Below are 27,434 nucleotides of genomic sequence, written 5' to 3'. Positions count from 1 at the left end.
AACCGAGCTAGATGGAGAAGTTTGTTGGGTGAGGCCCTAGTTCACACAGGACTGTAGCGCCACCTTAAGTAAGTAAGTAACAACGTCAGCACATTATACAAATTTTCCATCGAAATTCAAAGTCAGTGACAGCAACTTAAAGAGCGTTGAGTCCAATTTTGTTTGAGTGCCCGTAGTGAACCATGCAAAGCAGCCAATTTTAAAGCGTTCTCAGAAAATATTATAGCATTTTAAGTCTGAAGATTTTGGTTTATGCCAAGACCGATTGCACTTACGTCCCTGCTTTCCAAGGTCATGGAAACGCTGATTAAATTATCAGCTCAAGAAATATTTTGAAAATAGAAAGATTCTTAATGACCATCAGTACGGCTTTTCAAGCAATAAGTCCACTGGTGGTCACATGGTTCATCTCACCGAACAGTGGAGCAAATCTTTACATCGTTTTGGAGAAAGTAAGATTATTGCACTTGATATTTCAAAAGCATTTGGTAGGGTTTGGCATCAAGCTCTCTTATCGAAAATGCGTGCTTTCAGATTTCATGAATTCTTGCTTCATTGGATTAGTAAGTACCTTTCGGACCGTTTAATACAAGTAGTTTTGGATAGATTCAAGTTTGAAAACCTCGAAATAAATGCTGGTGTGCCGCAGGGCTCTGTTCTATCTTCAACACTCTTTCTCATTTTTATTAATGATCTCTTGTCTGCATTTTATAATCGAATACACTGTTTTGCTGACGGTAGTACTCTTAGCTTTTCATATTCGTTTTCAGACTCGCATCCCTCTTCTTCGGATGTGGAACTGCAACGACAAAATATGATAAGCTCATTAAATTCCGACATAAACAGCATTGTTCAATGGGGAATAAGAAACCACGTGAAATTTAATGCTTCGAAAACCCAATGTTGTCTTGTATCATTAAAGCGAGATATACCCCCTTTGTCACTGTCCATGGATGGCACTTGGATCAATGAGACTGAACATATTGATATTTTCGGTATGTGTGTCACCAACTACCTGCTGTGGAACAATCACATACGCGATGTCGCCAAAAATGCCGCAAGGTGATTGGGTTTTCTTTTGGCGATGCAAGAAATACTTTACCCCCACTGATGTGGCTCTTATCTACAAGACTTATATACGTCCAAAGCTTGAGTATAGTTCCCATATCTGGGATGGTGCTCCTACAACTTACTTAAGCCTCTTAGATAGTATTGAACGTAAAGCATTTAAATTGATAGATGATAATATCATCATAAGTTCATTAACTTCTCTTAAACATCGTCGTAAGGTTTCTTGTCTGGACCTTTTTTACCCTTTATTTTAAAGTTTTATGGTCTAGTGAAGTAGCCAGCTGCATTCCTCCACTTAATCAGTTTAACCGTAATACTCGCACATCTAGGAATTCTCATCAGTATACCCTAGAGTCCAACTTCGGTCGAACCGTTAAACACAGAGATTCGTTCTTTAGCCGTACTACGCGAATGTGGAATGCCTCACCACACTCTGTTTTTCCAAGTCATTGTAATATTCAGGAATTCAAAACCAATTTGCACCGACATATCCTTTCAAGCCCTCTATCCTCTTCCTAGTGCTCACACTGTGTCTATGCATAATAAGGGTAGAATATTCCCTTGAGTGTGCGCTTATTATACGAGTATAAAAAAAAAAAACTAGATCAAGTTGACTCAAGAATTGAGCCTGATGAACCATTTAAAGCGACGGACGGTTTTTCCGGCCATAACATTGTTCGACAACAATTTTAAGGTCCTTAAGGACTATTTAAAACATTAAATTAGATTTTACTAAAATTCTAGGGTGTCCAAAGAACTTCATATTGAATGAATCAAATAAAACCAAAAGTAGCTCACAACAGAAAAAAAAAATAAGACATATTTGCAAAAGAATGTGAGTGATCTTCTCTTTAGTAGAAAAGCCCAACAATTTGTAAAATTCATTTCCACTTGACCACTTAAGAGACTTTTACAAAACTATGGTTCAACATTTACTCAGACAACTGGGAATCTAAAATTGTGAATCTTGAATACCATTTATTTTTGTATAGTTGCCCATATTCCATTTACACAAAGATTTATCTCCTATATATTCAAATAAAAGCAAGTACTTGCAACCCACTTTTGTACTTTATTTTTTACTAGTTTTTTGAAATCATTAAACAACTTAAAGTTGCTTTACCAAAGCGGAAATTCAACAATTTATTCAAAAGGTTGGTAAACTTACTTCTTCTCATCTCGTGTGAGAATATGAAGAGAGAAAACAAAATTTTATTATAAAGCAAATATAAATAAAAAAAAGTTCAAACGAACGAGAACTTACGTCGTTGTCGTCATCGTCGTTGGTTCTGTCGTTCCGTCGGTCGGAATAAGAGTAAGGAAAAAAATTAGATAAATTTAATTAAATCCCATTTCCTGGAACTCTACCATCAGGGACATTGCATACACACAATGTGAATATCTCAGCTATGCCATATTCCGTCATATATACAGTTATGGCCAAAATAATAGGTACAAAACATAATTTTTGGATATTTTGTCCTGTTTTTAAATTTGCCATTTTTAAAAAACTAATATTGGTTGCCAATATTTAGGAGCTCATTTGCTACAGGTTTCACAAAAGACCCTACGAACAAAAACTATGCATTTCGACAAAAAATGTTAATTAATTTTTTTGTTTATAGATAAGGAGCCAATTTGCGTATAAAATTTTGTATCTATTAGATTAACAATATATTACTTACACTGACACCTAAAAATAAAAAACGTTTCTACTATTTTGGGCATAGCTGTACACATGTACAGGACATACATTTATAGATGCAGATTCAGATTTTACAAAAAAAAATCTTTGTAGGATAAAATTTCCCTTTTATGCGCACTCATTTTTTAACAACCGGATTTATGCCCTATTTGTGGTGGAATGGGTGCATTATATTATATGAGGGAAGGTACGACGACGCGACGTTAAATTTCAACTTAATATTGTCTGCTTTATAGAAAAAAAAAGTACCACCACCTTATTTCCCACCTTACCCCACTCCATCCCATCACAGATACATATATCCATTTTTATTTTATATTCGCCCACAAATGTGAAATTTATATTTGCAAAAAAAGATACAAAAAAATAACCTAAAATAAATTATTATACGATATTATGACGACCAACTGTGAGTTTTATTAAAAATTCGTTATAATAAAACAAAAATAGTTCTTGTTTTGTTATTGGATACAAATTCATTTTTATTAGGTTTAATATTTTTACTTTATTTTAGTAATATTATTTTTATTGTTGATTTATGTGAAGTTTTGAAGGTTTTATGAAACTATGTATTTAAATTAAAACTATTGACGTATTTTTTAAGCGTGGCTCTTAATGTAAAAAGTAACGGTATGATAAAAATATCATTTAAATGTACAACAAAAAACAAATACAAATAATATATTTGTAGGTTCAAGTTTAGTTTTATTTGCAGTTTAAAGCTTATATTATTTACATATTTACATAATTTAAGAGTTTTAGAATTTTATTCTTTATTTTAAGCACAGATTGTGGGAGAAATCTTTCCTTTCTACGTCAAGTAAACCACATAGCTTGACATTTTTTAGCATTAACTTTTATTTTCCAATTGTTAAAGAAATTTAAAAGGGTGTCAAGGGAAGTCTATAAACTGTTTATTGCTTCTTGAGGGAGAATACTTGAGGCAAAAAGGGCAGTGTCATCTGCAAACATAGCAACTTCAGTAATGTTTTGAAAATGAGGTAGGTCAGACATAAAAATATTGAAAAGAATCGGTCCAAGTACTGAGCCTTGTGGAACTCCGTAACAAATTTCTTGCATAGAAGACTTCGCAATTCCAATGGACACACAAAATTTTCTGTTTTTTAAAAAGTTCCATATAATTGTTATAAGATAGCTAGGAAAATTAAACATAATTAGTTTGTAGATGAGTCCTTCATGCCATACCGTATCGAAGGCTTTTTCGATATCTAGGAATACTACACCAGTTGAATGTTTTGAGTTAAGGCTATTTTAACATACTGCTTTATTCTTTAAATTTGATGATTAGTGGAGTGGCCAGCTCTGAAACCGAATTGCTAGATATATATTCAACATGCTTTAAGAGGCGATTCTTTAAGAGTTTTTCGAAAATTGTACTCAAAGTGCTTAATAAGCTTATAGGCCTATAGCTACTTGGGCTATCTTTTGGCTTGCCAGGCTTACTGATTGGGACCACTTAGGCTATATTCCACTTTTCAGGAAAGTAACAGAGTTTAATACAGACGTTGAACAAGAACGTAATGTAGGCAATACCTTTTTTAGGTAACGCTTTGAACATTTGATTACTAATGCCATCAAGGCCAGGTGATTTCTTTATTTTTAATTCTTTTATTAAATTGTTGACTGAACTGTTGCTGTGTATTAATATATCTGCTTGGGTGATATAAGACTATTTATTTCCGCTAATTTTTCCCGTACAAGATTTTCAGTTTGAAGATCACTTAATTGCGCTGAAATTTAATGATTTTGTCTAAAAGTTTCAGCCAAAATATTTGCTTTTTCCTCCTGAGTTACAAATACATTACTTTGCATTCAGAGTGGAGGAATATTTGAGCCTTTTTTCTTAATTATTTTTGTAACTTTTCAAAACGGCTTAGAACCTTTATCTAAACCAGATAATAGGTTGTTCCAGTTTTGATTTCGGAAAATTTGGATTTCTTCTTTAATTCGAAAGTTAAGCATTTTTAGGTTAGTTTTAAAAGTGTCTAACCTATACCGAATCGACTTTCTCCTTTCAGAATTTCGCAATCAAATTAAGTACAAAATACTGTTCGGCAACGGTTTAAGGTTTGAGGAAACTGAGGTATTTGCAGTTCTTGGAATAGATATTTCAGCAGCTCGCTTTATTGTATGTTCTAATGTATCTCTTAAAACGTCAATATGTTCGAACGACTGTATATTGTCTAACGATAAATTACCTTCATACAAATTTCCAGATATATAAGATCGATATCTTTCCCAATTTGCAGCATTAAAATTAAAATGGCTATTAGTATTGGTTCTAGAACAATAAATTTGTAGTTCTGTAAAAACTGGTAGGTGATTTGAGCTCAGAGCATTAATAGTTACACGTTGAGAGAAGTGTTCTGCAATATTCGGTAAAATAAGTCAAGAGTCGATGGTTTTCTCGAAGAGGTACTTGGAATGTATGTTGGTTCTAGAGGATATAATAATGAGAGTGATCTATTCACGGCGACAATATCGTGAAGTATATTACAGTTTGCTCTCAGGCATCCTTATAATTGGTGTCTAGAATTAAAATCACCTCCTATCAAATAATTTGAATTTGTCCTTATCAGTTTTAGTAGGTCACTTTTAAATTGTCTATCTAGCCTATAACATGCATAAATAGTAATAGACACATTATTTTTAATTTTTAGCCAAGTCTTAGTCAATAGACCAATGTCAATTTTGTTTTGAATCATAAAATCAAAAAATTCGGTTTGTTTATGTTGAATGCTTGTAGCAGTCTAAGTAATAATTTTTGAGTTTTTTTTTCAACATACTGAATAAACGTACTTCACTGCAAGAGTGGTAATAACATTAAATTGTTCTGCCTTAGTACGACAAGAGCTTAACTTAGAGATAACATCATTTAGAAGACATGAAATTTCATCAAGAGAGAATAAAGATTCATTTTTATTTTGATCAAATAACTTTGAGGCGTTTGCTTTCGCATTCTCTGACTGTCCATTGACTGCATGTGACGAACTTGCACTCGACGACGATGGAACATATTGCTGGTGAGTTTGGCTCCTGCTAGAAGTTTTGGGCAATTGGTGAAATTCTTCCATGGTGAATTTTACGTGATTAGTCTTGGCTCTCGGTGGATTTATTAAAACCGGTTTTGAGAGATTCAATGCTTGAACACATTACTTTTTTTTTTGTCCCAAGGATATGTTTTTCAGAATATAATCACTTACATTTAGTTTATTGATTAGATTTCTCAGAACCTCACTTTTTTGTTTTTAAAACAATGATCGGGGGAACTTTCGGTTCAATTTTATCACTTTCACAATTTCCACTTTCCATGCGGTCATCGCATAATATTTGGAGTGGTTCATAATAATTTTCGTTATTAATGGAATGATCCATTTTTGAATACTTTAGAGTTTTGGAAGGAATTTGAATTTTTTGGAGGATGAAATCATCACCCTCCATTGCACTACGCAATCGCTTTAAGTTGTTAATTTTTACTTGTCACTTTTACAACGCACTGTCCACACTCTTTTTGAATGTTATATATTTTGTTTATTTTTTTAAATATACATATGTAGGAATTTTTGTTTCAGAGATTGAAATAACGACATTTAATTTTTATTATTAGAGATTAAAAACCCCTTTAAAAAATTAATTGTAGTTTCCCGGGTTATTAAGTCCTTTTTTTGGAACTGGTTTTTAAGACACACATTTTTGTAAAAGAGACAAAATAGATGTTATAGTTGAAAAGTACTTTGTTCTAAACAACTTTATATGATCACTTTCAAAATGATCGTACGAACATTGAATAATATTTGTATGAAATATCGTTCAGAATTAGTATATGAATGAATCCGTGCTCCTGGAGTTCATTAAGAATTTGGACTGTGAAAGGAGTAAGCCAGAAGGTTGGCACAGAATCGATTGCTCGGAACTTATCATAGATATAGCGATCCAGTTAACACTTTTCGTGAAATTAAGTAGACGGTAATAAGGTATAATCGACTTTATTTCATTCAATTATTGTTTTTATGACTTAAGACCCTCTTCCAAAAGAAAATTTGTTAAACACCTAGTTTAACAAAAAATGTAGCTGTAAGTCGAAATCTCCCTAAAATCATTTCTACGGAAATATCTCCTTAAGGATTACTGTTTACAGAAAAATGTTAAGAACTTACTTTAAACTTGAAAAATTTGTATAAGAAATGTATTTTCACAATTTTTTGTTTCATAGTGTCGCAAGGCAATAGTGTGTTTTTAAATAAGTCATAACATCCTTTTCGAAGATTGTTTAATGTAGTGGAACTTAAAAATAAAGGACGAGATGTAGTACTTGTCTTATAATTATGTTTTAAGCGAAATACGGTTTGTCAAATACCGCTACAACAGCTATAAACTATTTAGCTTAAAGCATACAAATACTAAATGGTCTCGTAGGAGCTAATAAATGATGTGCCGAAAGATTATAAACGGGAAAAACCTTAATATTCTAAAATCTCAGATATTGCAAAGTTAGGCATTCATTTCTACTACACAAAACTTCAAACACGTTTATCTCAATACTACATTTTTAATTTGGTTGACTTGAAAACTTGAGTATTCTTCTTGGCAGTATTTAGGAGTTTTTATAAAGAGTGTTTTTTCTTTTTGGAGGTGTAGAACTTCAAACTGGAAATTTGAAGTTTTTTTTAATTTAATTTATTGGAAGGATAATGTTCTGGCAAATTATAAATTAAGACTGCCCTCTGGCATTAGACATGCATGGCTAGCTAATGTAGAGGTCTAATTTTCAATGACTTTTTACAACATTTTTAGCGGTTAATCGTTTCGGGTATATCACATATCTCCACAGAAAACAGTTATGCGGCGTTAAATAGCATTATTATAGAGGCCAATTCACTTGTCCCTTTAAAACTATACGGCAACAATGCAGAAAGATGGAGAAGCGGCTCTTAAGAAAATTGCGTGGATGTTTTTTTTTTACATTGGCAGTTTAAAAAAAGGTAAAAATGTTGGTCAACCATCCAGGCTGGGGGTTGTGCCGTCGGGGTGACTTCTGGGCCACGTAAAAAATACCTTTAGTTGTGAAGCACCAACAAACCTTGGATACGGACGGATTCACTGTTGACAACCCACGCAAACGAAATAAGGACAACGATATGTACGTGGAATGTTAGGTCCCTTAACAGACCACGTGCAGCCGAACAATTAGCGGAAGCCCTAAACTGCTGCAAGGCAGATATTACCGCCATCCAAGAAGTGCGATGGGATGGACCGGGCAAACGCAAACTAAAAGACTGCGATATATACTACGGCGACTGCTACGGAGAACAAAGACAGCTTCTATTTGGGTGTGGATTTGTTGTTGGAACTAGACTCAGGCAAAGAGTCTCGAGTTTCAACAGTGTGAGCGAGCGCATCATGACAATCCGTATAAAAGGCTAAATTCGCCAACATAAGCCTAATATGCGCGAATGCCCCAAGAGAGAATGATGAAGACACCAAAGACATATTCTTCGAGCACTTGGACAAGACATATGAGCAGTGCCTTGGCCATGACATTAAAATTGTCTAAGGAGATTTTAATGCCAATCTAGGAAGGGAAGACATCTTTCGTGGCATATTCGGGAGATACAGCCTGCCCAACACCACCTCCGACAACGGATTCAGACTGGTCGATTTCGCTGCGGGGCGAGACGTTCTGGTAGCTAGTACGCAGTTCACGCATCTTAATATCCACAAGGGGACATGGAAATCTCCTGATCAATGAACCGTCAACCAAATTGATCACATTGCGATCGACGCACGACACTTTTCCAGTATACAGGATATCCGAACATTCCGAAAGGCCAACATTGACTCGGACTACTAGCCAAGGTACGGCTACTGATATCCCGTTCCAAGCCAAAACAAGGAAGTACTGTGAGAAGATTCGACGTTAGACGGCTACAATCGCAAGAGACTGCCATGTCCTTTTCCGATCGAGTCTCTAATAACCTCGGAGTCCTATGCTGCCCTCATTAAGCATTAAAAACAAGTGGCAACATTACCTTGCAGCCATCAGGGATGCCGCCTCTGAAATGCTAGGTTTCACACGGCCACCACAGCGAAACCCCTGGTTTGACGACGAATGCCGGCAAGCGCACGCAGCGAAACAAGAGGCATAAATAACGGCGCTGCACAAAAGCACCAGATATGCTCCCGAGCTCTACGAGCAGAAGAGGAGAGAGGGACACCGGCTTCTTAGACGGAAAAAAAGAGAGCATGAGAAGCGCGAGATCGAGGAGATAAATTTTACCAAAAGGTAAAAAAAACCTCCCAAGGGTACCAGCCACGAACCAAAGCCTGTAAAGACGATCAGGAGAACATCGTAGTAGAACCGCAGTCGATGCTGAGAATATGGAAAGATCACTTCTCCAAATTATATAACGGCGAAGACGAACCGAATTCCGCTATAAGGGAGATAGAACCACTCAACCTCGGCGACGCAGATCAACAATTCCGACTACCCGACCTTGACGAAGTGAAGATAGCTATATCTCAACTTAAGTCAAACAAAGCTGCTGGAGCTGACGGCATCGCTGCCGAACTATTTTAAGCAGCAGGCATTGACTTGGTAGGGAGCATGCACCAACTCATCTGCAAAATATGCTCGGAAGAAAGCATTCCCGATGAGTGGAATCGCAGCATGGTTTGCCCCATACATAAGAAAGGAGACCCTCTAAACTGCGCCAACTACAGAGGCATCAGTCTCCTTAAGAATCTCTCTGCCGTTTTGTGTGAACGTCTGAAGCCGTTCGTCAACAACCTGATAGGTCCTTATCAGTGTGGCTTCAGACCAGGAAAGTCCACTATCGACCAAATATTCACACTACGGCAGATCCTGGAAAAAACCCAGGAGCTTCAAATCGATACCCACCAACTCTTTATCGATTTCAAAGCCGCGTATGACAGCATCTATAGGGAAGAGCTCTACCGAGCAATGTCTAGTTTTGGCATCCCTGTCAAACTTATCCCTTTGTGCAGAATGACGGTGGAGAATTCACTCTGCTCTATCAAGGTCGGAAAAGATCTCAATGATGCATTTGATGTCAAAAAAGATTTTAGACAAGGTGATACACTGTAATGCGACTTCTTCAACATCGTTTTGGAAAGAATGCCAAACTAAACCGTCAAAACTAGAGGCACAATCTTCCAAAAGTCCATCCAATTGCTCTTAAACGCCGATGATATTGACATAATTGGAAGATCAAAGTGTGATGTCAGTGGAGCGTTTTTGAGCATTGCGACGGAAGCGAAGAAAATGGGTTTGGTGGTCAATGAGAGCAAGACCAAATATATGCTGTGATCAAAAATGGGACATTGAACAATGACAAACCGTCACTATGGACAGGTATAACTTTGAGGTAGTTGAGGACTTGAGGAGAAGATATAACGACGAATTGTACGGTCTGTAGTTAACAGAATTAAAGTCCAACGACTTAGGTCATGTAGAGCGAATGGACATCAACGGAAGGTCTTCGAATCCAATCCCGAGGGACGGCGTATTTCAGGGAAGAGATCATTTATAAATGTAAGGAAATGTGTCGGAGACAAAACTAAATCCTGGGCCCACCAGCGTTTATTTTGTAAATATTAGATCTAAACACGTCCTATTCGAAAAAAGAGGTTCATCAACACAAAATGAACGTATTTTCGATACAAGAGAGCTTGATGGCAAACTTTATAAAACGCCTTGAAATATCCTTTGCATTAATTTCTCTTTCTCCAAATGAATGATTTTCTAAATAAATTTGCAAGCGTTGGGCAGGCGGCAGTCTTTTTATGTCAAAATATCAAACCAGGCCGCGAGTTAAAATACAAATAAATTAAAAAGGTTCTATTTTACAATAAATTAACATAAGTATATGCCAAATTTTAAGTCAATCGGTCGAAAATTGTCTTTCATTATTGAATTAAACATTTTGATAAAAGAAGAAAACCGAAATTAATTTTGAAATATATTTATTACTTCAAGAACTGAGTACTTAAAGGTCTATTCGAGCCATAAGATTTTCAAAAATTCTAAGTTGACCTAACCCCTTTATAATTTTAATATTTTATAAAAAATGATAATAATTGGAAGTAAAACATTTACAGAAAATATCTAGACAAACTAATACAACATTTCCTTTCTTTAGTATCTTTTAGTGTAAAGTAGCTATAAAAAACAACAACCAAAATAGAACTTTCATCAAAACTCATTTCTAGGATAATTCCTATTCCATGTCTACATATATATGAAGTCTAAGTACTCCCATTAATTGAATTCTAATGATGAAAAACAAGACTTTAATTCCCATTATCAGGTATAAGTATGCACTTGTATGTGTAAGTTACTATACGTATAGAGTGTAAACTCTTTTTTCTATTCAGAATCAACTTCCGGTGTTAATATTCATTCCAATGCCGAATACAAAAACTTTTTGCCACCCGTTTGTAAATATACGACGAGAGTGTATCTGTCTGTACAAAAGTACACAAGTTGCATAAAATAAAAATAAACTATTTAATTTATTATTGCAGAAGCAACTTGTTCTTTATACGTAGACGTTAAGTTTATATACCTATGAAAATAGATATAAACCTTTTGTAAAGTATGTGAAATAAAATAAAGTTCATATACAGTGTAGACTGTAGATAGAGTAACATAAATTCTTCTTCTTTTTGTTGTTTTATAACTTTTTTCGAGGAAGCACTTAATCCCTAACAAAACCTCACTTTTTTGTTTGTATGATGATCAAAGTTCAAAAACAACATAGACATTATTTTTGTGTAATTTTTTTTCATACTTTTTGAATTTAACAAAATTAAAAAAAAAAAAACAGACAAAAACTTCAAACAACCATGAAAAATTAAACATAACACAGTTTTGTTAGTATGTATGTAGTTTTGTATGTACATACCTCCAACTTGTATAGGTAAGCTTTATGGAAGGAAAAACTAGACCTTATCCGGTGTAACGTCCGTCCGTTCGTCAGGTTGTTTAAATCCCCAACATAGACATAAATATAGACATTCAAAGAGGAAGAGATATTACCACAGAATACAAATACTCTATACCACCCCCTGCCAACTTGCAAACCTGCCACCCTGTCAGCCTCTTGCCCCTCTTTCAGTTTTCCATCAAATGTGTACATTCACAATTTTTCCGGCACTCAAATTGAACATTTTTGCAATTCACAAAACTCTTGTAATACAGTAATTTTGTTATAAAGCCAACGTCCGTCCGCCCGTCCATCCGTCCGTCGTCAGACCGTTCGTTCTCTCGTTGCTGGTTCGTCGTTCGTCATTTCAATATAATACAACAACAACAAAGAGAAGAAAAGAAAAGTAAAAATAAAAATAAAAAGAAGAAAGAAAATATACACAACAAACAAATTCTAGGAATGGGAGTGCACTTTGAAAACAAAGTCAAAACCCAATACAACCCCTCCCGCGTTGTCCATTGCCCGTGATGGAAGCGCGCCCGTCCAGAGCCCGCTCCACTCGATAAAGCCTGATAAAATATTGTAGGTTTGGAACATTCAAAGATGAGATAGATGGGAATGAATGAATGGTTAGAGATGGATGATTGTATACTCTTGGATATACTTGGATGACAGGATAAGGGTCCCGGGATTGGAGGGATTTCCTCCAGACTTTTGTCATTGAATTGATATTTTGAATATTTTTTGTTTTTCATTTATTTTGTATGAAATTTCTCCAACTCTCGCTACTTGGAAGCCTCCTAGCCCCCAGCCCTCTAGTTCCACCAGTTCCAGCTTTAACCACCCCCAGCAATAGCTTTGGCGATGTCTTGCGTTGGTTTTTCATCTCTGGATGACTGGAAGAGTATGTCTGTCTATCTACATGGTGACAGTATTCAGTGATGAACGAACAAATACGACTCGATAGATGGATGGATGGATTCTAAAGGGGGCTTATATTCAATATTTATGTATTTGGACGGGGGGACTTATGTACATATAAACTTACACAGTTTTTTGTTTTACTTTTTTGGGTGCATTTTTAGGTGATACTGATGATGAAGTTGCATGTGCAGCAGAAATATTTTGCTTTTGTTCGTTTCTATGCGGCGCGCGGCGGATTATCTTTGAAACGTTTGCGATCTGATCCAAAAAGTATAAGCAACGTATTTAGATTTTGGATTATTTTGATTTTGACTTTGGAGAAATTCTTTACAATTTTTTGATGATTAATATTTCTTTGGTTTTTTTATGCATTTTCTTTTTAAAGCACAAATGAAATTCAGGAAGTTTTTGATCAAAATTTGCTTCGAAAGTGCATAAAGATTTAGACAAGGACGTTTCCGAAGTTCTAGAACATCCAGAACTGGTTTATTTGTTAAAGATTTTTCTTAGTTGTCATTCTCCAAAGAGTTTTCTTTTCGACCAAGTTGATTTTGTCGGGAGAGCTTCATTTAAAAGCTCTTTTAACACTTCCTTAATTTAAGACCGGAGCAAACGATTTTTAGGGTGAAACCAAAACGCAGCCATCTTGTTTAATAACTCAAAAGAAGTTTATTTCTTTAATAAATAATACGAAAACAACCTGCAGACGATAAAATCATCTAAAAAACGATGCATTAGTAAGCAGATTCGGACGACATCAGGGACTTAAAGGTAATACAAGCTTCTAGTAACCTTATTGGAAAGTTGCCAAAAAATTCTTTTGCAAATAAGCAAACTTTATTGGAAAGTTGACTGGAAATTTAAAGTTAAGTATACTTATGTCAAAATTACAGCAAATCATGTTTTTTTTTTAATAAACTGAAGGCTGAATTTTATAACTCTGTAATTAATTTATTTTCTGCACAATTCCATTTAATGTTTTGTGTAAAAACGGTTCCTTGTCAAATTGGAAAAGGAAAAAATAATATTTCCTTACAATACAAAAAATAAGTCTTGATAGAATAGAAGCTTCCTTTTGAAGAATTTTTGGTAGTTTTTTTTTCAGAATCAACCGAAGGTAAAGATAAGTACAGTAAGCTTCCGTGTTTTCATGACACTTGAAAACCCAACTAGCTACCTTGGTCAAAATTTACATTCAAATAATGAAAGCCCTTATGTTCTCTAAACCTGCCCAATGACATGTTAACGTCAGTTAGTTCCTATGTTCAGCGGTCTATAGTTAATAATTTTTGTCAACTTGGACTTTTTCTATACATGGGACCTAAATAATATCAAAAGAAAACTAAAGTTTTCGAGTCATTATTCAAAAGAGAATAGAGCACAGAAGAGAATCTGGCTTTTGTGACAGGTCATTTTTAGTTTTCATTAAAAATATATGTCATTGAAAAAAGTTTCCTGAGTGAAATCCACCGACAAATTTTTACTGACAGATATCCGTCATTGGAATTGTGTGAAATTGGAACACAAATCAGTGGAACGATTCGTTTCACTTTTGAACATAAAAGTATCAGCTGTTCAGGAAAATAAATTTCCGTCCCGAAAATAGTAAAATACATTTTTTGAGAAAAGTAAATGCGCAATTAAAAATTTTGTGATTTCCGTTCGATCAATATATAATTTTCATTTCAATTTAAAGGGAAACACCTTCAAATATCGATATCAATCATAGCTGTAACTGTCCCCTTATAGTCTGATTAGAATTCAACACAATGATCCCGGATAAGTCGTTAAAAATGTTCAATTGATTTAGGCGTTCATTACAGCTTCGAAGTTGAAACCTCAGAACAGCTTGTACAAGACAATGATTTTGGAATACTTATAAAAGCTATTGTTCGGAAATCCAGTTTGTTGGGAATTGTTGACTGGTTTGTAAAATAATTATATCGTTTTTCTTCGCAAATGAGTCTGGAAATCCCGTTTCAGTTAACTGTTAGCGTTATAAAGCTTTTTTGACCAATTTTGTTTGCACTGAAATTGAAGAAATTGATTTCGAAGACATTTCGTTCATGCAGAATTCCAACAATACCATACAGCCCATAACACCGCCGATCAACAAGCACTAAATACCCAAATAGTGTTAGTTGGCATATTGGTGGTGTCAATTGGATGCCTCGGAGCTGGGATTTAAACCATCTGGACTTTCTTAACAGCATTCGGGAGATGACTCTAAAGGGAGAGGAAGAACGTACAAATTATGAAATAAGAAGGTTACGTAGCTCGCATTAACGAAGAGTAACACCTTCGGAAAATTGTCAGTAACACATTCTTCAGTAGCAAACATGCGTTCATTCTGAAGAGGTGCCATAGACCAAGACAACGAATGCATTAGGCTACGTAACTAAATCAAATTGAACCGTCTCGCGATCGTGGTAGGTGATGGAGAGACTTGTTAAAGTAGACCGAGCCAATGTTGAGGTTTACACATTAAATTTGGAGCAATATAAAAGTTTCAACCAAACTGGCTACATAAAATGGACTGTGAGACGTTATGGTAGTCAATCGAATAACGTCAAATCCACTTTTACTTCAAAAAAGACCATCCAAATTTAAGAACACACTATTGACTTCTATCTTCTTGGTAAGGAGAGGTTAGGTTAAAGTATCTGTCCGGAATGGAGTTGGACTCACTTAGGCCACATTCGTCTTGAGGCTTCTTTCTAAAGCATCCTTATTCGCAATCTCTTTAGAGATACCAAGAACCTTGGGGGCTTACAAATCTAGAGTTAGCGAAATGTTCTTTAAACCCTGATAGGTGGAGGTGACTTTCTTTATAAAGGCATTTTCAATATAAGGGCGGGATTGTTGAAATGGAATGAAACAAGCTGTGTGTGAGGTATAAACAAAATCATTTTTTTAATATAAAGGCGCATGTATGCCATTAAATGTGGAATATGACATCATTCAAATGCCTGCATAAGCTTTTAACGGTGGCACGGATCCGAGTGGTCCAATTTTCAATGAATCTTCCGCATAGATCCGGCTAAATTTGAGCGGGGGCCTATGTTCACCTTTAGGACATCTGTCGGTTGTAGTATATTTGCATAGACCTGGGACTTCAAGAAACCAAACAGGAAAAAGTCTAGCGGGGTCAAATCGCATGACCTTGATAGCTAATTCACATCACCCCTCCAAGACTTAATCTTACTCTCAAATCGTTCATGCAAAATTGGCGTTTGATGTGTGGCACGTTTTTCCATCTCTGACAACATTGCTCGCACACAGGAATGGTTGAGAGTTGTAATTCACTAGGCCCTGGTTCTTCATGGACTGTTGCGCAGCATAATTTATTTATTTTATGTGTGGCACGTAGCGCCGTTTTGCGGGAACCAAATGTTGTCTAGGTCAATTTGCGATATACAAAATTAGTTATCATCGTTACGTGGCACTCGTTGTTGACGGTGACAGCCTCATTAACGTCGTTTTCAAAAAAAAGTACGGACCAATTACGCCTCCGCCTCCGGCTAAAAAACCACACCAAACGGTAACTTTTTGAGGGTGCATTATCACCTGGTGAACCTCCCGTGGGTTGGTGCTGTCCCATATACGGCAATTTTGATTGTTCAAACAGCCGTTCGTCCAAAAATGCGCCTCGTAATTAAAGATGATTTTTCGACCAAAATTGGGTTTCTCTTCCATACGATTCGAAGCCGAGTCAGCGAACAAAAGGCGTTGTCTATGGTCATTAACTTTGAGCCCCTTGGTTATATGAATCTTGTACGGGTGTAGGCCCAAGTCCCGAAGCATTGCGTTCCTTGAACTTACGGGTGTGGGCTGATTGTTTACTGAACCGGTCTGGGTCTCAAATTTGGCCACCAAACATTGAAGAACCATTTTACCACTTCTTCCGTAAAATGGACGCAATGCACGCAAAGTTTGCGATAACGAGCACTAATTTTGATAATCAAGATTTATCATTTGAACGTGCTCTTCAATTGTGTACCTTGCCATAATGGTTTGTCATAAGCAACTGAATAATAAAGAAAAGATTTGACAGATGTCACCAAAATAATATGGCCGACACGCAGTTCCAAAATCTTCCCGCGCCAATTGAAAAACCCTTTACCATCTTGATTTACCAAAAACCTTCAGAATTAACCAAACATTAGCAACTTTAGAGTCAAGGTCAAGTTTCTCATTTTTTCTGAACAGCAATAAATTCTATCCGTCAATTTTCTAACCGTGACCAATTTGCCCTTTTCGATTTTTTCCCAAAACGTATCGATCTTATATTTAAAATAACCTTTCTATGGAAAGGAGGCTTGAATTGAAGTGGTATCGAATCTGCTAATTACAGCATAAAGTTCGACACTCAAAAATAAAGGTCATAAATACAAAATCTAAGGTTAATGGTAATTCTGCCGAGCAGTAACTTTTTTTTTATATTTTTCTTGAGTTTTGGGTAAACAATAGTTAAACAAAAAAAACGAATTGTCGGCATTAAAATTTTGTATTTCCCAATTTTCTTTCGTTTTATTTTATTTTTTGTTTATTATGTTTGTTTTTATTATAAAATTGCATACAACACAGCTACCGTTATCAAAATGTAAACAGGAATACACAAAATATCTACATAACTATGTAAATACGAGTATGTAGGAATTAATGAAGAATAAAAAAAAAGAGAATTATACGAATTTTGCTATATTTAAAAAAATTTTATTTTTTTTTGTTTGGATTTTGAAATTCACATGAAAATACACACTGGTTTGTTTATGGGGCTGTAATTTTATTGATGATGTCGATGTAGATGTCGATGGCTATAGATGAGAAGCACGAGGCCTTGTTGGCAACGCAACGACCCACCGACGACGTACGTACATAAGCTTGTAAACGGCGGCAAGCATGATGGCAAATAATGCTTCTGCTGCTGTTGTTATATTATTATGTATATTTTTTTTCTTATTAATTCTTATAAGGTTGCTTGTGGCAGCAACCAGCAACATCTATAAAGCCAGCAGAAACAACCTACCTACCTACACGCCAAACATGCGAACGCAGAGCTTTATTTAATGCGGGGAAAGTTATTAATCGTAGCACGATATATGCAATAAAATTGTATTTTTGTTTTGTGTATTTCTTATTTGCGTTAACCTACTTGAAAGCATTTTTATTATGTTCTTTCGATTTTTTTCTGTTAATTTAATTTAATATTCCTGCAAATGATGATTATTTTGCAAAAGAAATAATGATTGCAAAATAAAAAAAAATTATAAATATAAACCTAAAGCAAAAGTTTTGAACTCAAAAAATAAGCACACATTTAATGTGGTTCATCTACCCTCCCTAAGATATATTTCTTCCCCATAAAAATGCGTTGGCAGGATTTATTTTCTGGAGCTGTTGAATCATTTTCTAAGTTAGAACATTTTAATCTTTTCTTAAGGTACCTACATCTGACTTTAAGGGACTTAGAAGGACATTCAAGAGTGTATCTTGTTATGAATACTACCAAAACAAACAGTTGGTCCACCCCCACGAAAAAAAAATTGTTGTTGTAGATTTCTGTGCCTTGGTTTAAGGGTCATTCGCAAAAACACACCAAATATTTGATTCCCAAATCTTAAGCTTTACACAGTTTAACACGAAAATGACGGGTTTCTTTTTAAATCATAGTTGGGAAATATCGAAAACTTCTTCCCAAATTACGAGGTGTGTGTTCAAAAATACCCGGAATTTTTAAATTCACTGGTCTGGAGAGTCCGAAGGTCAATTTTTTTCTATTAAGTTGATATAAAAGCAATTTTTAGCTTTAAGTCACTGTTTACTTTGTCTGTGGTAGTTGCTAAGGTTCGACTAGTTTTTATGAGTTCGGTGGTTGTTGCTTGTTTAAAGAATGGAAGAATTGAAGAGTCTAAGAATTAACATCGCTCAGGAGCAGTTAAATGACGTCAACGACCATCCAAGTTTGCTCGAAAGGGTCATAACTGGTGATGAAACATGGGTGTACGGTGATGATGTCGAAATCAAAGCACTATCATCCACCTGAAAGCATCCAACGTAACCAAGAGCGAAAAATGCACATCAAGTTCGATCAAATGTGAAGGTTTTGCTTACTGTTTTTTTTTTTTTTTTGATTATAATGGCATAGTGCATTAAGAGTACTTACCACAAGGTCGTACGGTTAATAAGGAGTGTAACCTTCAAGTTATGCGACGTTTGCGTGAAGCAATCCGAAAAAAAAGCGCTCCGGTCTATGGAAAAACAATTCATGGTTTTGCACCACGATAACGCACCTGCTCACTCGTCGTTGCTTGTTCGTGATATGTTGGCCAAAAACAATACCGTAGTCATGACCTAACCTCTATATTCTCCAGATATGACTTCGTGTTACTTTTTCCTGTTTCCAAAGTTGAAGAGACCCATAAAAAGGCGGCGTTTTTCCTCGATTGAAGAAATAAATGCCGAATCGCTGAGAATGCTTTAGGACATATCAAAAAGTGAATATAAAGAGTGCCTCGAAGATTGGAAAAAACGCTGGCATAAGTGTATAATATCTGTGGGGGGCTACTTTGAAGGGAACCACATTGATGCAAACGAATAAAAATATTTTTTTTGAAAAAAGGAAAATTCCGGGTACTTTTACAAAAAGGTCGTAACTGACATTCTAGAAAATCTTCATTTAAAAATGTGGCTGCTGAAGCAAGGGTGTGAAATCCAATTAACGAATTTTTAACTTGATATTAATCTGAAAAGCTCAACATTTCATGCATTAGCCAGAGGAAAATTCTGGATAAATATCTGGCATTATTGGCTAGCAAGTTCTGTTTGACTCAGCGGTTGAAGGAAGCGCACGACCATCGCTTCGTTGTCGTTTCGGAGTTTGGGCTTTAGAGCAGCTTAAAGAGAACGTTGGCAGCTACGAAAACAAGCAAAATTGCCACATCTGGTCTTCGGGCATACTAGCACGTTTTTGTTCAGAAGTCAATGAATCCACAGACAGTGATAGTTCAGTCATTATTGTAGAGTGGTGGCATATTTGTCCTTTTTAACCGACTTTTTCTATATTGAAAATAAAAACATAGTTTTGAACAGTTTCTAGTTTATCCAGGATGATGTATCAAACCACATAGACTATGTCACAATTACTCAATTTATAAGTCGTGTTATTATGTCTCTTGTCGATGACAACTGCCCCCAGTGGGCTGCAATTTGATCTCTTCGGATTAATTGGTAACCATAAAACACAAACGTCTAAAAACGATTCAAGAACTTAAGGTCAATATGGTTCATAAAGTAATAATTTAGCTACAGCCCCAGACTATCTATAAGATCTTCGAAAACTTGGGTGACAGAATGCCCTACTTGGAAGCTAGGTTACGTTGAATTATTAATAGGACTGTTTGCCTTTCCTAATAAGGTTATACAAAAATTTACTTTTTTTTTTATTGAGTTTATAAGACGAAGGATGTCATGGGTACATATGGCAATAGAAAAGAGTATTTGTCCCGCCTTTCCCTTGCGTATCTTCTTTCCTATTAACCTGTTTTTAAAACGCAGATCAAGTCTGTTATTTTCAAGGTCAAAAGAACTCCGGAAGATTGATCATCATCTAACAAATATCTTGAAGATCAAAAGTTTCTCAATGAATTTCGGAGCAATAGGTCCAACACTGATTTGATAGTCATCTAACCGAACAGTGGAATAAACCTTTACATCGTTTTTGAGAAAGTAATATTATTTTAGAAGTATTTGATAGAATTTGGCACCAAGCTCTCTTTTCAAGAATGTGTGCTTTGGGTATTGACACATCTCTTCTTTCTTGAATTAGAAACTATTTTGGTAACCTTTCAAATCAAGTTGACCTAGGTAGTTTCAAGACTGAAATAAATAAAATAATTACTGGTGTTTCGCAGGGCTCTATTCTGTCTCCTATTCTATTTCTTATAATCAAAAACTAACTCTTTTCTGCCACTTCGCTTTTATTGAACTATTTCGCTGATGACGATACCCTCACATTTTTAAATAAGTATGCGACTTTCAGAGGTGGCGTTGATTTTAACCCTTCGTTTCCTTGTTGTTTCGCTGTGGAATCAAAAAATTGATAGTTTTCTGATATGTTCGTACAAGTTTCATGACGAAAACTAAATCCATTTGTGCAAAATGTAATTCACACCTACGGAAACTAAGGGTTAGGGTTTCAAAAACTCAATGTTGTCTCCTATCGTTTAAAGTACAATACCACATCCCTAGATCGGCATCGAGGAAAGCATTATAACTTTTCTTATAGAATTATCACAAAATCGACATTGCCAACAATTCTACTAAATATTTCAGAATTTTTCGACACAATCTTGGAAGCAAATTCGTGGGCCCGTACCGTGAAACTATGGGTCTACGAAACATTTCTTTCAATTAATCTTTTGTGGCAAGAGCTAAAGGGTTTTTCAACTGGCGTGGGTAGCTTTGGTTGATGTTTTGGTATCTCAACATAAACTTGAGGATTATCATCACCCACAATACGACAGTTTTGTTTATTGGCGTTTCCATTCAACCAAAAGTGAGCATCACAGCTAAAAAAACTGCGCTTTACGTATTTTGAACAGAACCATGATGTTCAAGCGAGTCTTTTTTTTGTTGAAATACCAAACCAAACTAAAAACCAACCACTTTACAGCTCACAAAACAGGCGCGAGTTAAGGAAGTGTTTACAACTTAACGTTATATACCTCGAAAAAACACCCATTATCGTTTCCTTTGTTAACCGCACATCAAGAATGTGGAACAACCCTTTAACACCAATATTTTCGTTCTAATTTTTTCCAATTTTCCTAACGTTAGCGTGTAAAATTTCAACATGTCAAAAACTAGTTAACGTATTTGGAAGTTTTGTATACAAACAAAAGCTCATCCTACTCTACGGGAAGCATTTGAAGATTGGCGAAAAAGTGATTTTGAAAAATATCAAGGGCCCTGCTACTCGATTCTACTTTTGATTCTATTCGAAACTCATTTCCGATTCTACTTTCAAATCGTACTACGTATGGTAGTAAAATAGGATGCCGGCTATACCAACTTCTTTTCAAACAATTTTGTACTTTCGAACGAGTATCGAGTTGTTTGACATGTTTTAAAAACAAATCAAAAATAAAACATCACATTTTTGGACAAAAATAATTATTACAAAAATGAATGGTACGAGCAACTTGAACACAGAAAAATAAGAGATAATTCCAAAATAATGGAGCTGAGTGAGAAAAGGTTTGTACATATAAAGGGTGATTTTTTAGCTATTATCTTTTTGGCAACACGGGTTGAAACAGCTGACGCGCGTTTCGTGTTTTGATTCATTGTTAAACATCTTCAGGTTGGTCTATAATTTAACAATGAATAGTCTTCTAAACGAACAACGTTTATTGAATTTTATTATCAAATTGCGTGCTCTGTTAAGAAAGTTCATAGCGCGCTTTTTACCGAAAAATTGTGTTCAACGACGAAGCTCTCTTTTGGTTCAATGGGTACGTAAATAAGCAGAATTGTCGATTTTGGAGTGAATATCAGCCAGAAGCATTGCAAGATCTACCAATGCATCCGGAAAAAGTCAATTTGGTGCGGTTTATGGGCTGGTAGCACCATTGGACCGTACTTCTTCAAAGATGATGCGAATCGTAACTCTGAATGGTGAACTCTACCGTGAGATGATATACAACTTTTTTTTGCCCAAAATGCAAGAGCTTGTATTGCATGACATGTGGTTTCAACAATTGACTTATTAAGAGGACAATTCGGTGAACATTTTATTTTACGTTCCGGACCGGGTCAATTGGTCCCCTAGGTCGTGCGATTTAGTGTCTTTAGATTATGTCTATGTCTCATACAGACAAGCCCGCTTCAATTGACGCATTGGAAGACAACATTGAAGCATTGATTCGTAAGATACCGGCCGAAATGTTGGAAAGAGTATTCCAAAATTGGACAAAGCAGATGTACCATTTGAGGCTCAGTCAAGGTCAACGTTCTATCGATTCAAATAAAGATTTCATTACATTTCTCACAACCCCAAATACAACAATTTCGTTTATTAACATAAATATGCTTCGACGCTGAAGAAAATGTTGTTCCAAAAATCGCTGTCCACCGCCTGTTGTTCATGTACCCATTCGACGTATCTACGACGTTGTGAATGGTCAATTGGCTTCATTTGTTGCATGAGCTGGAATTTATATGGAAGTAGGTATAGAGCTAAATCCGAAATACGCCTTAATGTGCTAAAAGACAGAAGGCGTGTTTTTTGGTTTTCATGGATTACAAATACAACACCCAAACTTTTCAAACTCATTTTATGACAGTTTGTAAACCCCAAAATTAAAATGATGAAGCGATTATCTTCACTCTCAATAGGACAGTTTTGTTTGTTGACGGATCCATTCAACCAAATGTGAGCATCATAGCTAAACAAAAATTGACCATTACGTTACCATCACCAAATCGCCGCCAGTTAAAAAAGTGCTAACAATTTAAAGTTCTATACCTCTAAAAAACACCCATTTTAGTTTCCTTTGTTAACCGCACATCGAGAATGTGGAACGTTCTGTTTTATCCTCCCCTTTTGCCATTCAAAACTTTAATTTTTCCATGTTTCGTAACGTCATATAAAATTTTAATATGTTAAAAAATAGTTAAAATATTTTGAAATTTTGTAAATAAACAAAAACTCAACCCAACTTAAGATTTTCACAAAAAAGTGATTTTGAAAAATATCAGAATAGAAGTGAAAACTTTAGGATCATAAACTAAGAAGAATTTCAAGCGGGAAAATATTACACTAAGAATCGTTCCTTACTCAAAACCTGAACACATAAAGGTGATAAGATTCTCTCCAAAAACTGGTCATATACACACGATCACTTGACTCTATTCTCCACTTCGAACTTTGCTCCTAAAATATATCAAATAAATACTGCGATCCACCCCATTCTTAGAATAATTAAATTCAAAACTTAAAAAATTAAACCAGTATGTTGATCAAAATTGATAAATCAAAGTCTTACGGGAAGAAACGCAACGAGTTTTTTTCTTAAGCCTCATGGAATATGGAGACATTTGTTGTCGACACATTCTGTGCATGTGTCAGCCCGGACAAATACAAACAGAGGATCAAACTTAATTCAATTAATAAAACTAGAGAGCCTAGAATCCATCCTCATTTCATTGGATCTTATTCCTCCAAAAGAGTTCTTTTCTGAAACACAAAATCATTCAATTATAAAAACAATGATTTTACAAAAATTATAATTCTCAGAAGAGAAAAGTAATTCTTTTAAATTAAGACTCTTATTGCTACGAGAGCAGCTTCCATATGAAGGTACCTTCTTTTTGTAAGATTTCCTGCTAAAACTCTTGAAATGCAATAAACTCTGATAAAAGGATACGAGTAGCAAGTTACTAGATAAACTCCTTTATCATTTTTCTTTTTCATTTTTAATATTAAAGCTAAAGCTTACCTCTTTCTCGATGTATCTTCTTATCCTCAAAGATATTTAATGCAAAATCTTCAACGTTGTCGTCGACTCAAGTAGATTCCTCGCATCGATTACCCCTTTGATTAATCTCTTCAGCTTGTCTCTCGAGAGTATAATCCCAAAATATGTGCGTAGTCTTGGAGATTCGGATCAGATCACACAATGAGACGATGACGACAACGAAAACGATGACGATGACGACAACGGATACGACGACGGTAACGACGAATTTGAAACGGCAGATATCAAGGTGAATCAAGAAGGTAGGTAGGTAGGTTGGTAGGTGCAAGCGACGACGACGACGGCAACGACGTACGAGAATACGAGCTATTTAATCCCAATAGAGGCTGCACACTCAACGCGACTTAACTCAACCAGCAGACGAGCCAGAAGAGAAGGAATAGGGGGATGTTGGTAGAGAACGGGTTGCAAGTTGCGGGTGCTACACTGCTACACTGGTACAATGCTACAGAGTGCTTCAGGGGGAGGAATAACAACCGAAATACGACGACTACGACGAGAAGCAGAAAACGCGTAAACGTGAATATAATTATAATCCAATAAAGGTCGTCCGCGGCAGGCAAGAGGCAGAGTATAATAATCCTCAGTCCTTGTTAGAGTGGATTTTGTGTTGACGCGCGACAACGACGAGTGCCAGCGGAGGAGGGAGGTTGCAGTTTGCAGTTGCAGTGCAGGATACCGATATACAGCCCAATGCCCAACCCAGCTCAGCTCAGCCCAGATAAACCCTGCTCTCTCGCTCCAAAACGACGACGGCAAACAACGACAATGTAAAATTTATTTTTCTTTATTTTTGTTGTTTTTTTTTATTTTTATTTTTTTGTTAATTTCGCGAGAAGCCTTTTCGATGTGGATTCAATGGTTTTGAGTTGAAAATTTATGATGACCGCACAACAGACAGACGGACTATCCGCAGTTTGTCAAACTCTCATTCACCTTCATGTCGCGTAGAGTTGGGAAATTCCTGTGAAGCAATTTGGCATTTTCACTTTAAAACTTGCTTCCTCAACAACACTTCTTTCCTCTTCCCCGGATTATCACATACAATTTAATTATTTCCCCAGAGGATTGCTCAATTTGGGACAACGGCCACGGCAAACATGAAAATCACAACATTCAACAAAACTACGACCAGAAAAACACTCCACTGCAGATAGAAGAAAACTCAAACTCGATCACGGATTTTCAGATTCTCGTCGACAACTGTGAGGATTCGTTTTCGTTTTCTATTTGGGTTTCTTTTGGGATTCCCGAGGAAAACAAACCAAAAGCGGAGCGGCTTAAGCTACTTTAACACTTTTTTCCTCTGACGGACGAGAGGACGATGATGGGCGGCGAAAGAACGACAGCGACGTGAATGACGAGATGACGAAAACCAAAAGACGACAGGGCAGGCAGGCAGTGTAGGTTTGGAGATGGATTAGAAACTCGCCGTGTATCAGTTTTGACAAATAATGAAAAACCAAAAAAAAAGTAACCAAGGAACGAACGAATTGATGGATGAATGGGAATTTTTTTTTCTTTGCTTTTGCTTTTTTTTTTCTTTGCTTTTTGCTTGCTTGTTCACTCGCGATTGTATATTATTTTTCTTTTCTCGGCTTATAACTTTGCTCACAATTGATTTGAGGGTATAAAATTTAATTCATTTAACGCGCACACTTTATGGGTTTTGTTTTATTTTAATTAAACAGATTTATTTGGTTTAATTGTTGGTTTAAAAAAAGAAAGAAAATAACCAACGAACGAACGATACTCTGCAGATTCTTGAAGCGTCGTCCATCTTGGATTATATTCTGTCATGTCAGATTTTTTTTTGTAGGCCAAATGGAATGAATGGTGCTTTGGCGGTATAGGGTTGGCTCTTTCTGGTGTAGATGATTTTGAGCGCCGGGTGAGTATGGTTTCTCTTTTGTGTACATGTAAGAAAGTTGGAAAAAAAGTTGTGTTTATTTTTCGTGAATGGTTGTTCGAATTGGTTTTATTCGAAATTCGAAGCGGCCATTGCTGTTTCGAGAATTGCGAATATGTAAGATGTATCAGAGTATAGATGGCACTACGTTAGTTAAAGGGGAATTATTTTATTAAGTGGGATATGTAAGACTATTTAATTTCAATTTAATTTTAAATAATTTGGAAATTTCAATACCACTCAAATGACTAAAAAAAATTGATACATCGCGATCGATTCTAATCTTATGTGTTAATTATTAATATTATTCTATCACATTAGGTTATTAAAAAAGGCTTCTTTAAAAATGTTAAGAACACAACATATGTAGTTCTAAGCTAGTATGATGATTTTTAAAGTTTGTTTTCTAGACACAATTGAAATCATTTCGGTAACTTACTTTTCTAGAAGGTCTCATTAGAATGGAGTCTTCATTTGAATTTATGTGAAGTTTTGAAAAACTTCATGTTCAATGCACTCATGTTAAATTTTTAGTACTCAAAAAGTGTTTTTGAATCGTTTTTAACACTATTTTTTCGTATATTTTAAAAACTTTATGTGTGATGACCTTATAAAGACGGTTTAAAACCGTTTTATCATTAATGGTTAAGCGTTTCTTTACAATGTATGTAAGACAGAGGAAATCTAACAACTTATAGAGATTTTTCGAAGATTTTAAGGAAAAAAGTATTTAAGCAGGATATTGAAGTAAGCATTAGTATAGATTTAGGAAACCATCACAAGTTTCATAGAGATAGCTTTGAAAGGCCTTAGTTATGTGTTTTTTCAAATTTTGAAATCTAAAATCTAAATAACTTGACGTTATAGAATGATAGTTGGATTTAAATTAAGGCCACCAAAGCCCATTGGAAAAGAGTTATTTTTATCACCAGGAATATGATAATGGAGTGATTTTTTGACAGTTTTTATTATAGTAAAAATGCATAAATTGACATCTCACTAATTCCACATGAATTTTTTTAAATGTTTGTTTATTTTATCACACCACAATCTTGACACCATAAGAAATCATCAACAATATCTATGTTGCAGACATTTCTCGAACTAAAAGTTGATCAAATGTCAAGTTTGAGGAGTTGGGATGAAATGTTTTCGAAGAGAAAGAAAACTATCAAAATGTCTTTAACGGTTTTCGCACCAATTTGCACGATATAAGACTAGTTTTCTAACGTCAAAAAATATACTAGAGCATAGCAACCGAAGATCATTGATACATTTAAATCAACTTAATCATGAATAAGAATCTTTTAAAATAA

General features: G+C 35.4%; 1 protein-coding gene across 2 annotated transcripts in view; it reads right to left on the bottom strand.

Annotated features, from left to right (window-relative positions):
- The window catches only part of LOC129953707 (uncharacterized), a 515,388-nt gene extending 489,334 nt beyond the window's left edge, over nucleotides 1-26,054 (bottom strand). The window contains exon 1 of one of the 2 annotated variants that reach the window (XM_056067080.1): nucleotides 24,171-26,054. The gene's annotated coding sequence lies outside the window, so the exon portion shown is untranslated. The remainder of the gene's footprint in view (nucleotides 1-24,170) is intronic. The other variant, XM_056067079.1, reaches the window with a different exon arrangement.
- Nucleotides 26,055-27,434: the final 1,380 nt, after the last annotated feature.

This window comes from Eupeodes corollae, chromosome 1 (genome assembly GCF_945859685.1).
Source record: "Eupeodes corollae chromosome 1, idEupCoro1.1, whole genome shotgun sequence".
Classification (NCBI taxonomy): Eukaryota; Metazoa; Arthropoda; class Insecta; order Diptera; family Syrphidae; genus Eupeodes; species Eupeodes corollae.
Note: the sequence above shows the minus strand (reverse complement) of the source record. Positions and strands in the feature narration are given on the sequence as shown.